Genomic DNA, 16,008 nt, shown 5'->3' on the forward strand with positions numbered 1-16,008 from the left:
TACTTATAGGAGAGCGTCCAGTGGCGGCCAGCTGGACGGAAGTGTGCACCCGCAACGACACCCCAAGAGAAGCTTGCTTAAGTGGGCGGAGGAACAAAGCCCACATGCTTGCCAAAGGGCTGTCCTTGGTTCGACCAGCGTTCCCAGAACAGTAGCTCACATGGAGGGGCTCTGTGTCACTGTAAGATGCCATGTTCTTCTCCTGGGATAAGGGAGGATCCAGGCCGGCCAGGCCCAGATGGTTACAAATCCCAGTAGCTGGGCTGCCTGCTTGGCAGGGAGCCAGAAGGACACATGGTTGCAATGGGCCTGGGCATTTCTGCTGAGCAAGCAAGGCCCAGGCCCTACAACTCCTAACCCCTAGCTCCATTACCACATGCTCTACTTCACAAAGGAAGTTGGAGTACCCCTTTCGATGGTGAGTTTGGAAGCCTGAACCCCAAAGAAAGCACATTTTCTGTTCTACTCTTTCATGCTTTGTGTCTCGTATGGATTGGTCTCCTATGCAGAAAGCCTATAATTAGTCTTCTGACTGAACAGATAAGACTCTCCAATTTTCATTTGGGGTTTCACTATTAAGACACTTATTGTAGGCCTAACGTCTAATCTAGGTTCTATCAGTAATAAAGTAATCTGCTTGACTCTTTTCTCTTGTCTTACTTTATACTGAACATGGACAGAGAAAAGGGATGTTATATTGTGACCCCTGAAATTCTAAACAGGTTCTTGTCATATTCTCTAAGTCTCTATCCTTGACTCTAAAACCTATATTCCTGCATCATATTGTTTAGCGTCATATTCCTACACCTTGCCTGAGTCCTGGTGTCATATCCAGGGACCCCGTGATGATTTCACAGAGCCTAGCTCCTTGTACTTCTACCTACACCCTCTGATACAATCCTCTGTCCAACTCTAAGGATATTTGTCAGTTAACTATTCCTTTTTTCTTGGAGACATTGGTGCCTCTCTGCAGTCTTTTCCCTTGACATATGTGACTCAACATTTTATGACCTTTTAGCAACTCTTGCTCTGTCTCCTGGTCTCGTCCTCTTTCATCAACTTCTAAATAGTAGAGCTCCTGAATTCTCTGTTCTGAGATTTTTTTCTCTTCTCTTTCTGCATTCTCTTCTTATATTATTTAAACAATGTCTTTATGAGCGTGAACACTAAATGTGTATCCCAGAGCGGACTACTTCCTTCAGTTATAAACTCATTTGTCCACCTTTCTAATTTACATCTAGAGTGGAATGTCTTTCAAGAATTTTAAACTTAACACATCCAAAACTGAACACTTGATTTCCTTTCTATTCAAATTAATTTCTTTCTCTCTTTCTCTCGTCTACTCAGATATTATTACCATTCACCTTAAGAAGTTTTGAGGTCGTTCTTATGAGGGTCATTCTGCTTTCTCCTTCATATCTTAATTATATCTATATTCAAATTCCATAATTGTCTCACCTAATTTCTCACATGCACTCACTTGTTTTCATTGCTACCACCACTACCTTAGGGACCAAGGTATCTTTCTCTCACCAGAACATTAAAATAACCTTCAAGCTTGTCTGCATTGCTAACATGTTTATGAAGCTGTTTCAAAAGCTTCTCATTGCATGATAATAATATCTAAACTTTTAAATATGACCTACAAGGTACTGCATAATCTGTCTATTGAATCCGTCTCCTATTTCTTTTTGAAACCATCTTACCCTACAATACACTCTAAACGTGTTGTTTGTCTTTTAATTCCCAAAAGAAGTAAGAGTTTTCTTGGGTTAGGTCTTTAATATTTATAGCTTCCTTTCCTTGAAAATATTTATCCCAAATATTCACATTTCTGGCTTGTTTTTATCCTCAGGTCTCATCTAAAATGTTAGTTCCTCAGAGGGACTTTGGCATAGTATTCATCTAAAAAAGATACTCCCTAGTGTTCTGTGGGAGCCTTTTCTTTCATTGTCATTACGACAATATCTAATGATAGATTTTTCTTTTGTATATTAGTTTATTTCTTCACCTGTACTGTTGTAAACTCTGTTAACTTGGGATTGAGTCTGTCTTGTTGATCACTATATTCTCTGGTACAGCACAGTTTTCCGCATAGGGCAGGCTCTCAAAAAAAAGTTGTTGAATGAATTAACAAATGTATCCAGGAAAGAAGCCTAATTAACTGTCAAAAAATATTTAAATGTGTGTATGTGTGTATATGAGTGTAAAAAATAATTATAGTGACAACACTCCAAATGTTTGTATCTAGTAGCCAGTTGGCTTAGCAATTTAAGTTCCTTGACTAGTTAGATTATTTTTAGTGTGTACACATCTCCTAAGTGTGACTAGTTAGATATTCCACAATGCATAGTACCCTCCAGAGTCAAGCCTTAATAACTAGCATTTTTAAATACTTTGACTTACTGCTATACGACCCTCTTAAAATGAAGACCACCATTTCATTACCGTACTGATGTGGTACAGAGTTGATATAAAGGCAAAGAACTAAAGAATAGATGATGGGTGGCTTCTATGTTGATTCTCTATATTTTGTTCCTTCTTAGATTTATTTAAATATTGCTTGTTATTACTTTCTCAAAAATTTGTCCTTATCTCATTTCATCAAAAGGATATTTCTTTGGATTAGTAAAGTTTTTCTCAAATACAAATACAGGTTATATTGAGAATTGCGGCTTTCAGTATGTGCCTCCATGTACACGGCTTTTCCTAGGATGAGAAAGGAGGGAGGAAGAGAGTGGAGAGAGAAGAAGGAAAAACAGCATCAAATGAGGAGAAACAGAGGTGAACTTTGACCTCCACTGCCACCCTCTCCCTTATCTTTGTTGTCGCGGTGACCACTGTGTTACTTTCTCTATGATTGCTTCAATACATGTCTATCCAAATAGAACTATTTTAAGAGAAAAGAAGTTGATTACACGAACTACACTTATCATAATTACATTCCTAAAGTAGGTTCCCTGAGTTATAAAAATTTGATTCCAAAAAGTATGCTTAAACATGGTTTTATTTCTAATAATAGAATCAAAGAAAGAGTGTCCTGACAATATTAATTTAACTTTGTTTTTCAAGCTTTCTGTTAACTTAATGAGGAAAAACTCTTGTGATTTGGAGAGTGAAATCCCCCATGATTTTTTTTTTTAATAAGGTCTTTTGATTCAACAGAACTTCAAAGACAAGCTGGTAAAGATGCAAATTAATTTAATGGATAAGCCTCCAAAGGGCTGATTAGGAGCTAGTTATTGACACTTCTTTAGCCACTTGTAAGACACATCCAATAACCAGGGTTAACTGGAAACATAGAGACAGTAGGTTATTTTGCAAGACTCTCAAAAATAAAAAGAGAGTGTAAGTGGTCACATTTTTCTTAACATAGTCATTTTGAACAATGCGCTAATAATTAAACCTTTCTGTCCTAAAAATATAGGCATAGTACCAATGCTAAGGCAGTGTTAATCAAATATGCGTCCCGGAAACTGGCAGCACTTCCTTTGATAAGCTATTGCAGGTGCTTTACAAGTCAAAAGGCATCCTCTTGATGTTGTTAAATTTAATTGCCTTTTACAAAAGGTAATTGTTCTCTGTCATTTTGCATGAAATTAGGACTTAATTTCATGGTTTAAATTTATTAAAACCTGTACATTATATATAATTATATATGTACATATAATAATACATATAAGATTATATGTGTATATGTATAATAAATATATGCAAATATATGCATACATTTAAAACACATTTAAAATTATGAAAAAGATCTCTGCCAATAATTACAATAAAAATCTTAGAGTCTAAGGTATTTAATCTCAAATACCTACCATCTAATACAATGAATTACGTATTTGATTATTACTTGAAAATTTAACACCAGTGCATTTTTGAATTATTGTAATTTATGATGAGCTTCATGTTGGCATATTACTTTCAGTTAATATGATTCTTTCTATTCTTATGAGGCAACTTAAAAAAAAAAACTTTTATGTCTTTTCAAAGCCAGTCTTAAATCTTTCTTTCAATTGTTCCAAAGTATTATTAAATTACTACTTAGCTTTGGATAATATATCATGAGAAGACGGAAAGAAATTTGTGAGCTTGTAAATATAATTTTTCATGATGTTCTATAAGCCTGATTATCTTTCCTTTTCCTTCACTGATGTGAGTGATCAATTTTTCTTTTGCTTCCATGTTGATATCGCTTAATTACACAGTGGTACTAATCTTTTTAATGTTTATGCTTATAACGAGAATAAAAATTATGCCCAATAGGGCCTGGGCCTTGCTTGCTCAGCAAAAGCCCCCAGGCCCATTGAAACCATGTGTCCTTCTGGCTCCCTTCTGGGCAGGCAGCCCAGTTACCGGGATTTGTAACCATCTGGGCCTGGCCAGCCCAGATCCTCCCTTATCCCATGAGAAGAACATCACGTCTTACAGGGACACAGAGCCCCTCCACGTGAGCTACTGTTCTGGGAACGCTGGTTGTACCAAGGACAGCCCTTTGGCAAGCATGCAGCCTTTGTTCCTCCGCCCACTTAAGCCAGCTTCTCTTGGGGGGCGATTGCGGGTGCACGCTTCCATCCAGCCAACCACCACTGGACCCTCTCCCGTAAGTAGGACCCAATAAACCTACATGTCTTGTTCGCAGTCTCCAGGTTGTTCCTTCGGTCTCTCAGCACGATACCCCACTGGCTGGGCTTGCGGCCTTACACCCCGTTTGCATTGTTGGGCATGGTAAAAAAGAATGGGCAAGGGAAATTTGAATTTGATGCAGTTTGGCCATGCTTTAGGCCTTATCCTCCATTGTGTCCTCCCCTGTTCACATCCTCTGTCATTCTCTCCTCTGGGGAGCAACACAATTAACCACCTCTCTCACTATATACTTCCTTGATTTTCATTTTCTCAAAGCTAAGTACATTAAAACTTACCTCTTTGTCATATATATATAAAATATAATGTACATGTGTGCAGTGTATACACTGCACACAAAAATCTGTTTATACAATTTAGAGAAACAGATACAACAAAAATAAACATAAATCTGCATACTAACCACCTGCTCCCCACTAAAAAACCCAAAAGACTACTAGTATTGTAGAATTCCCTGTGCTTGCTTCCATTATCTCATCCCGTCTCTACCATCCTAGAGTTAAAACCGATCCGAAAGTCAGTGAATCATTCCTTGATATTCTTTTCGAATATTTCTGTTATCTATAAATGTTTCCTTAAAGTATACATTGCTCCGTTTTCCAGGTTTTTAATTCTATTTTAATGTAAACATAGGTGTATATTCTGTGATTTGCTTCTTCTACTTACCACTAAAATGTTGTAATGCAACTATGTCAGTTTATATAGCTGTGGTTGATTTCTTCTCACTGGTGTTTTGTTTAGTGATTGGTTCCAATTTTTCACCCCTCCCTGCGTCCACGCCCTTGCTGAGGCCTCATCATGGACAGGTATATTTCCCTGTCTGTTGAATTTGGGCTTGACCATGACATGTTGACATATTTTGGCCTTGAATTAAACAAAATCTTAAAATACGTGGCGTTGGCTTTGCAGAACTAGTTGAGGTCAAAATCATCACAACTTTTTGTTAAGAATTTTAAAAGAATTATGGTGATAACTTCTTATCATTTCAACTGGAAGTGGACTTCAAGAAAGGTTAGGAGAATAGACCTACAGAAGCCTGATGTGTTCAAAGTGTTTCTACTTGACTCTAGAGAGAGAGGTACCTCTTAAGAAGAATTGTGCATGTGACTTTTGGCACATTAACTTGATTAGAATCAAATATTTAGAAAGCCTAAAATGTTTTTAGAGAGAGCCATATTGGCAAAAGCATTAATAACCTGAACTAAAAGGGAGTGAGACTCTATGTGATATAAGAGGACATCTGAGCCCCCAACTTTCTATGGGCAGAGTGCAGGATATGCAAAAACACATATATTCCAAAGTCCTCTTGAGAAATAGCAAAGATGGATAATAAAAAAAAGAAAGAAACTTCCAAGGAGCAGAGCCAAGAACAGAGGCAAGAGCTGTGCAGAAAAATGGTCAGAGAAGACAATCCCAGGTTGTAGAATGTGAGCCTAAACCAGGTTCTCTTCCTGTTGTAACTGAACAGACTTGCATTTACCCAGTGGGAATTCAGAATTTCTAAGGACTAAAGACTGTCACATGTTTTCCATTGTTCTCTTTTTACTGGGAGTGTTTATTATGGTTTTCCTGTCAAGCTGTCACTGTTTGGTGGTGGAATCTTGGTTGCGTGCAGAGAAGATAACCTTTTAGTTCACGAGTCTTTGGATCAAGAGCAACTTCAATCAGACCTGTGGACCTAATGTATTAACGAGATCTCAGTGTCGGGATTGGATGAGGCTTTCAGGGTCCTAAAATGAGAGTGAGTGCATTTTGCATGTGGGAGGGTTATGAATAATTGTGACCAAGAGGGGAGACTAAGGTAAATTGAACTATTGGCCATGATTCCTTATCTCTCGCACCTACAAACTTGGCATTACCTCAGGCTGGGGGAATTGGTGGGGTGTGCTTCCTGAAACCTTGACTTTGGGCTTGGTTGTATGATTTGCTGGGGCAAGTCAGATGTGACAGAAGTGCAAGTGCCAGTTCCAAGCCTAGGCCTGCGAAGAACTTCACTTTTTTCAACTTGTCCTCATGTACTTCTGCCATCACGAATATTGCTGCTGCTCCTGCAGTCTGGGCTCCGAAAGAGACGTGAGACAGCTAGACTTGGACCTTGAAGAAGGGCGTCCCAGTCAAGCCCAGCCTAGGTCAGCCGACTCCTAGCCCATCCACAAAGAGCCTTCCCATTGATCTGTGAGAAATAATTGCTTTTTCTTGTATTCCACTGAGAAGCTTGTTCTGTTGAAGAGTTAACTGATTCAGAAGGGTAGTATATTATTTGATAAACATAGGATAATTTTATATCCTTAATAGACTGATGGGCATTTAGGTTATTTCCAGTTTGGGCAGTTGTTAGGTTGTTGATCCTCAACATTAAACTTCTAATTCTACACCTTGCTTTCTGATTCTGGGGTTGGAACTTCTGCAAGTCACATTTTCACTTTGCCAGCTGATGGCCTGTTAGGTTCCATAAATATGAGGTGTTGTAGGGAGATTACAAGGCTGGAGGAGGAGGCAAGGTCTTGCTTTTTCCTATTTGCTTCCTGCTACTTTTTTCTGCTTCCTTTGAGGATCATCCTAGCAAACATCTTCATCTCAGCAACAGAAGTTCTTCCCACAGCTATAGTTCAATCTGCTTTGTAGTTTTACTGAAATTCACGAAATCTTCTTGTGTCCCCTCAGACAGAGCAGCACCGATGACTGGCGCTTCCCACTCAGAGGTCCAGATCCAAGCCCACCACTCCCTCCCCAGAGGCCTCAGCCATGTTTCAGCTCTGCAGGCCCTTCTCTCCAAGCTTTGAGTTTTTATGCTTTCAATCTTTTCCATTTTGTCCCATTAGTCCTAGAGTTGTTAGCTGCTTCCTGCAGTTTCTACCTTTGTGATAACTTCCTGTTTTCTTTCTGCATTTTCTGACACCTACTGAACAAATTTATGTCTAGTTAGTAATTTTTGATATTTCATTCTCTCTGTTAAAATAATTGGAGTAATTTCCATATCCTGATTGAATCCTCACCATTTTTTTGAAGATGGCTATAAACATTTTTGAGCATTACTCTCAAGGCTTATGTTTAGGAGTTTCTGCAGCATATACCCCTAACAGTGGAATTGGCTCATAGGCTATTCATATGTTTAACCACGAGGCAATTCCCACTCTCTCTACAGTGTGGTTATGTTAATTTACACTTCCAACAACAGTAAACAAGAGTTCCCAGTACTCGACATTCCCATCAACACTGGTAGTCTGACGCTTTTTTCTCCTTCCCATAGTTGTGAAATTATATCTCATTGTCACTTTAATATGCATTCTTTAGATTACGAATGAGTTTGAACATCTTTAGATGTGTATAAAACTATTTTATGCTTTAGCGGTGGTACTTGAAATTAAGAGATGGTAAGTTCATGAGAATCACATCTTTGCTCAAATCACCCCACGCCAAGTTCAGCATTACAGTAGAAGTGTCATTATAAAGGGTGAGTGATTTCCCTAGATTTTCACGTAATGTAGCAAATGTAGGTTCAAGGCTGCTGTCAAAGGGATGGTGGACAAAAATGAAGCAATTGTTGAAAAGAAGACTCTAACGTGGATCAAATAAGAATTAAAAAGGAAACTCCCCCCATTTCCCACAAATGTAAAAGTACAGAGACCTATGAAAGGCAGGAGATAAGCTGCCTCATGACAGTTTAAAACACTCCCCATTTTAAACCCACTGGCAGTGTCTCAAGAGCCAATATCTCCTGGAAAAGTGAGGCTATTGTCTTGCTCTTGGCTGTTTTAACTAAACATCTGCCCCTCTATCTAATGTTTTGAGAGAAAGCATGTATGCCTCAGTGTGCATATGACCCCTATTAAAGGAAATTCAGAAATGGGTTAGCATTGAAATTAAATTTCTTGAATATTGAGATAATGTAGCCAGAATCATGATATCAATACCTCTCCATCTAATTTATTCCACACGATTAGATTTTGTGCTAATCTTACAAAGGTAAAACACTTTATCTCTCTTCAAATCAGTGAAGGGTGGGCATTAATTACATATAGACATCATCAGTACTGGGGACATGGACACTAGCACCAGGAAATCTCCAAATCTACCTATGTCCTCTATCCATGTAATACTCTTTGCAATCAAAGTACAGAGCATGAACGTGTGGCCCATATGTGCTTGAGACAAGAGTTTGCCTGCGCAGAAAAATCAGTTCTTACTTGTAACACAATTTTTAAAAATGTACTAGAAACAAAACGCACAGAGCCTTTGGAGGTTTGCTATGTGTTCAGATGCCAGCCTTTTGGTAAACTATTCACAAATTTTCTTTGAGATGAAAGTCATGTTGTAGGAACTAAGAAACATTCATTTTTGAGCAGGTGGTTAAGCTACCCAGGAGAGATTTTAACTTTCCTCACAGTGACAAGAAATACTCTAATGAAAAAGAAACACATTGCTAGCTCTGAAGCTAACAGTGACAAAGTAAAATTAAATCAGACATTCTATTTTGATAAGGAGTTGTTAATTGTGACATGATATCTCATTTTCCAAGGTTTATATTCTATAACTGATGCAAATTTGGAGGTAGTAAGCCTGGATTTCAGGAGCGATTTCATCTCAGAAATGCAGCAATATCATTTCTTTCACTGTGTTGGACTAACGTTTTGAATCCAGATATTCACTGTGCAGTGTTTTCTCTTGCATCCTCCTTTTCCTTCTAACTCACACCTTTGGGACGCTCGCTTGTATCCTGTTCGTCCTATGATTTACCGTGGTTCTCTTTCTTTTCTAACTGACAAACAGATATGACAATAACTCCCCTATTCTTCTGGGGAAATCTGTGACAGAAGTGTGCAATTGGGCAGAAACTGTCAGAACAGCTTTTATCAAAACCGGCAATTCTTTATTTAACACAAATGACATCCAATTAACTTTGCACTTGTAGTGTGAGTGCTGGATGATCTCAGGATTTTCCATTGCTTTCTCCTGACAGAGTTAAGATCCCCTCTCAAATAGCAGCTTTGGAATTTTTCCCTCATTAGAAAACCAACGTACAAAATTCAGAGTACTTTCGGCCAATTATGCTTCAAGGATTTTAAGTCAACCTGATATTAAACTTGGGCTAAAAAGTGTGCGTGCTTTTTCTCCTGGTCAGTTTAACTATATGGTGCCCACGTTTAATTTTGATTTCCATTTTTCAAACTAAAATGTGCCCAAAGTAGCTTGTCTTTTCCTTTTGTTTCTTTTGGATCCAAGTTGATATGTGCTCTTCAGAACTTTGGTTGAGAAAGAATAAAAAACTGACATAGAATGTGATTAAATTAGCTGACTACTAAGGTGCTGGGTCTAATTGATACAAATGTATAACATAGAAAGAAGTACAAGTTTAACATAATATGACATAGCTTTGTCATAGAGCCACGGATACGCCGTGTGTGCAAAACAGAGACTTATGTCTCTGTACCTCTAGTATTTGTGCGTCTGTGATTGTATGCATACACACAAATAAATACTGTATATATACACTGTCTATAGGTGTGTATAGTGACTTTTTCTTATACACACTATTTATATTTTATAAAGTACCTCCATACATTTATATCTTATCCTCTGAATAATCTTGTAAAGTAGGTATGCCTATCCTAATGCTTACTTTATAAATGAGCAAACAGAGTTGCAACTAATTTAAGTGACTTTCAAGAAATGTCTTAACCCCAAGCCCATTCTTTCTCCTTGTCCACCTCTCTAAAATATCATGATCTTTCTTAAAGGTATTATTCATCTGCAACAATCTCTTCCTTAGACAAAGAAGGATAATGTGCAAAAATTGACATACTGTACTATTCATAATTCCTTAGGAAAGTTAGGGGTTAAAATAATTATTTAAATAACAGTGAGAGAGAGCATGTCTTATGAAAGATATCTGCTCTAATTGGATGCTGAGATTATTTTGATAGAAGAGAATGCATTTTGAAGTAATTTCCCATCTGATTGAAAACTATTTTAAGAGAGGAAGTGTCAGGCTGTTGCATATTTCAGTACTTTTTATTCTTTCATTAATTAGAGTTCAGATAAATATTGCTTTTTAGGTTATTAGTCATCTTCAAGAACGTTTTTATTAAATATCATTCTTAATATAATTTACTTTAATTGCTTATTGATGCCTGGGTTTACTATCATTGAGAATAAATATGCGAAATATGGAGTATTGTAAGATTCTCCCTATGAACTGAAGCTATGTCGCTTTAACAACATATAGCACCAATAAATAATTCAATTATAATTAATCAATTGTTTTAATAAAAACCATTGCTATCTAAATGATCGATGAGTTTTTAGGAGAATACTCAATTACTAATTAGATTAGTGCAGTATTTGTATGCACACTACTTTTCCCATCAGGTAAATAATATTCTTTTGCATTCATTCTGTGGTTTTGACCATATGGACATACAGTTAGCATTGAAATAGTATTATATAAAAAATTTATTACTTAAAGGGCAATTTTCTAAAAAAATCATATTTTTCTCTATTATGTTTTATTTTTTCATTAAAATTCTGAGTTTAAATTTTATTTAAATTCATAGCAGTTTAAATTCATTATTTTCAAGTAAGGCATAGAAAAGTGGTCATTCTGGTGCAAAATGTATATATGACTAAAAAAACAAAGAACCCAGATCCACATATCTTCAATTTGTCTGCTCCTCAGATGTTTTAGTTTGGTGACCAATTTATTTTAGAAGTTTGAATTCAGAATAATAATTCTTTAGCTGTGGATGATAGTGACTTCACTGAGACAATGAATTATAGATAATAATATATTCTGCATCTCTGAAGCCATGCCTGAGATTCAGTGCTACCCTAATGTATAATACCAAAGATAAAGTCTGCTTGTGAATAGCTCATTTAGTTACTACTTACGGTTTTTACAAAAGTAATTGATGACGTACAAAACACAGTGAAACATCCTCTAATCCTTTTCCCAAACAGTTCAAAATCTGATGGGAAATTACTTCCAAAATGCATCCTCTTTGATTAAAATACCAAAGCAGTACTTGAGATTCAACACTTCTTTTATCCTTAATCTCACAGACATTTTTACATAAAAGTGGCCCAGATAAATTTGGGCTGTAGACACAGCGTGATGCTCTTAACCACATCAGCGTCTGTTAAAGTCATATAATTGCAAAGGCAGAAATGTTATGATATTCCAAGGAAGACCCTGGTGGAACCAAGATTAGGGATCCATCAAAACCAGTTCGACCCTTTTCATCATTACTGGGGAAAAAACAGAGAAATGGAGGAAAGAAGAAGAATTGAATAACATTTGTGTATGTAGTTTTCCTTGTTTTGATTTTCTTTTGGGGGGGAATAATGACTACTTGAATTGAGAATTTAACGAAAATTTTTATTTCAGCACAGTTTGACATACCTGGGGTACAACCTTTTCTTAATGTTTTCTTTCTACTTTGTTACTAGCTGCTACATTAAACAAACGGGTGTTTAGAGAACTTTGCCCCTACTGAGCAAGTTCTCTGTGAGACTTGCCTTAGTTCTCTAATTCCTACTGCTCTATATTCTGCAATGTTTACTCTTTAAGCAATTTTATTGATTATAAAAGTAAATTATCATAAATTTTGCTTTGTTGATGACAGGGAAAAATAAATAAGAAAAAAATTTAAAATTCCACCTCTATTATCACTAAATGAAGTTAATATTTGCTAAATTGTGTTATACTTAAGTATTTTTCTTGCAACTTATACTCTTACTTATGTTTCTGCAAATATCAGCTGGGATTTTTTTTTTTTTTAGTAGTAAATGACAGTATCCAAATCTCATTAAGAATCAGAAAAAAAAAGAAAAGAACAGAACTTTTAAAATCTACCTGAAAATTTACAGAATCAATTGTTACAGAGATAAGAAAAAAAGGAATAAAAAACAGGAACAAAAATATTTAATAATTAGGGTGCCAGTGCTAGTATGAAAAACCTATAATGTCTTATTCCACTCTTGCTTCATTATGTTCAAAGTTCCACACCTCTGGAGAAAGAGTTTAATTGGCTGAATCTAGGTCACATGGCTTCATCTTGACTCCCCCAGGAATCCAGAGTTGCAAGGACCCCAGATGCTTCCTAAGGCTTGGCTGGATAACTTTCATACTTCTTTCACAAGACTAGATGTTTAAAATCACTAGATGTGATTTTTAAGTTTTTAATCAGAGTTCACTCCGACTATGGATAAAACAACTGAGATCTTCTGTGTATCTTCAGCCATAGTTAAAATTCAATGGTTTTCTAATATGTGAGTTCAGAGATACTGCCCACAAGAAAGTGAGAAACAAAAAATTGTGCAAAGAAAAAAAAGGCAGACACTTGTACAACAGGAGGACATACAGTAGCATAGCTCTTCACTTGGTTTGGTTTTGCAATTTTATTTAGCATTAAAGTTTTAGTATTTCTCTGTGTTAGTAAATATTCTTTGGAATCAGTTTCAATGATTATACACTGCTATGTTACAAGTGTACCAGTTGCTCTATATTGCTGCTTTTTTTGTTTGCTTGCGTATTTCAAAAGCGCCCTACATGAATGTCAGAAAATTGAAAACTTGAAAAGAAAAATCACATACAGTCATATGTTGCTTCATGATGGGGATATGTTCTGAGAATGCATTGGTAGGCTATTTCGTCATGCAAACACCACAGAGTATATTTACACAAACCTAGATGATATAACCTGTTACACACCTAGACTATATGGTACTAATCTAATGAGACCACCATCATATGTGTAGTCTCTTGTTGACTGAAATGTCATTATGTGCCACATGACGGTATTTCTTTTTCTTTATCCTAAGTTAGACAACCCCCCATTTAAATTCTTACTGGAATTGGCATACAACGTTACATTGATATATACCTCACTCTCATTTGATTATAATTACAATTATCTGACAATCAATGACATATTAGAACTAACTAAATATATTCTAGAACCATTGGGCTTTAGGGATTAAAGTCATGTCTAAAGTGAAAATGAAGAGCTGGAGGGGCAAATTCAACATAAAGTAAGTTAATAATGTGATTCTAGAAATTAGACCCACTCAAAAATCAAAGAAACACAGATTTACTTACTTCTTTTGGTGAGTGTCCAAGGAAATATAATACCTTTGATGAAAGCTGCATGGCCCTGGCATACACTTATTTAAAAATACAATGAGAGAATTTCTGCTTCTAGGATAATGCGGTAGGCATACATTCCCTATATCTCTCTTTAATTACAACTAGGGACTCTCAACATATATAAAACAAACATAAGAAGATTCTAAATGGTGGAGAACAGAAGGCATATCAGCTCTGATCCTTGGTATCCAAGGAACAGCATAGTGCTAAGTTCCCTAGACTTCTTTTTGCATCATATATTCCACACTTGGAATGGGAGCTTACAAAGAAGCCCCCCAAAAAACCTGCTCTTTCTAGCCTAAGGACCAAGTAAAGGGTAGCCTTTACTTTAATTGGCTGAATCTAGGTCACATGGCTTCATCTTGACTCCCCCAGGAATCCAGAGTTGCAAGGACCCCAGATGCTTCCAAAGGACAAAAATAACCTCTCTACTCCAGGCAAACATCACAGACAAGACTGTGGGTCCAACCTCAGGCAGGTCAGCAAAGATTGAATGGGAAGCCTAGACTTTCATGTTTGCTAATCTGTAACAAACCCCTCCAACTTTTGGGGAGGTATCAGAGAGAGCAGAGTTGGGATCCAGGGCTTTCATCCCCACCAGGCACTAATGAGGCCACATCTCGTGGTGTCAGCAGAGACTGGATGGATATATTGGACTTCCACCCCAACCTGCAGTAGTGAGGCACTCTACCCTCTCTGCTAGAGTAGTATCAGATTTGTCCTAGTTGAATAATAAAGATTTACACCATTGCCCAGTTGTTAAGAGGTTATTGAATCCCCCCACCCCCTACCCCCATGGTGTCACTGGTGACCAGAGGGGAAATAATAAGTTATTCTTACCCTTTTGAGTCAGAGAGGTATCACTGGAACAGCCACTCCTATCCAGCAGTAATGAAGATTCCCCCTCTTTGAATGTCAAAGAGGCGACATGAGGAATCCAGTTTTCTACTAAAAGAGCAGTTCAGAGGATATAAGCTAAAACAAAAGGTTTAAATAAGATCTAGTGTCTTGTAACATAATATTCCAGATATTCAAATTTCAATCAAAAATCACTAATCATACAAGAATCAGGATAATCTCAAACTGAATGAAACAAGTCAATAAATGTTAATAGTAAGAGGACAGAAATGATAGAATTATCTTACAAAGATTTTGAAAGAGCTATTATAAAAATGCTATAATGAGCAATTACAAACATATTTGAAACAAATAAAAAAAATAGAAAGTCTCAGGGAAAAAAAGCAAAAATCTCAGTAATGGAGTAGAAGAACTAAATGCAAACTTTAGAACTGAAAAATATAGTAGCCAAAAAAAAAAAAAAAAAATGACCCCAAAACTCAATCGACAGGCTCAGCAGCACAATGGGAAGGACAGAAGAAAGAATCAGTGAACTGGCAGAAAGAATAACAGAAATTACCAAATGTGAACAACAAAGAGGAAATAGACTAAAAAATAAAAAAGAGCATGGCCTCATAGACCTTAGGTGTATAACAAAAGACCTAACATTGTCATCATAGTCCCAGAACGACAAGAAGAAAAGAGGTTGAAAAAGAACTCAAAGAAATACTGACTGAAAATTTGGCAAAAGACACAAACCTAAAAATTAAAGAAGCTGAGTGAAGCCTAAACAGGGATAAACCCAAGGAAATCCACTTCAAGACACATCATAACGACACTTCTGACAACTATAGACAAAGGAAAATCTTGAAAGCAGTAACAGAGAAATGATACAATACTTTTAGGGAAAAAAAACCAATTGCATTGACAGTAGATTTCTCATCAGAAACCACAGAGAGAAAAATGAAGTGGCATAACATTTTAAAGAAAAGAACTGTAGATTGGAATCCAATAAACAGTGAAAATAACCTTCAGAAATAAAAAGAAAATCAAGACATTCTAAAGTGAAGGAACATTAAAAGAATTTGTCTCCAACAGACCTAACCTAAAGGAATGGCTAAGGGAAGTTCTCTAAACAGAAAAGAAGTAAGAAAGGAATGAACCTTGGGGCATAAGGAAGAAGAACATGATACACAAAACATATGGAAAATGGAGTAGAATTCCTCCTTTTGTGTGTTCTAAATTATGTTTGGTGGTGGAAGCAAATAATTTATCACTGATGTGGTTCTAAATGTATGTGGAAGAAATATCTAAGGCAGTTATACTGTAAACAAAGAAGGCAAAGGGCTATAAAAGACATAGGGTTTCTACACTTCACT

General features: G+C 36.6%; 1 long non-coding RNA gene across 1 annotated transcript in view; it reads left to right on the plus strand.

The window, feature by feature from the left end:
* Window positions 1-4,392: 4,392 nt before the first annotated feature.
* The window catches only part of LOC111772559 (uncharacterized), a 74,258-nt gene continuing 62,642 nt past the window's right edge, over window positions 4,393-16,008 (plus strand). The window contains exon 1 of the long non-coding RNA XR_002806499.2: window positions 4,393-4,606. This is a non-coding gene — a long non-coding RNA (uncharacterized lncRNA). The remainder of the gene's footprint in view (window positions 4,607-16,008) is intronic.

Source organism: Equus caballus, chromosome 2 (genome assembly GCF_041296265.1).
Source record: "Equus caballus isolate H_3958 breed thoroughbred chromosome 2, TB-T2T, whole genome shotgun sequence".
NCBI lineage: Eukaryota > Metazoa > Chordata > Mammalia > Perissodactyla > Equidae > Equus > Equus caballus.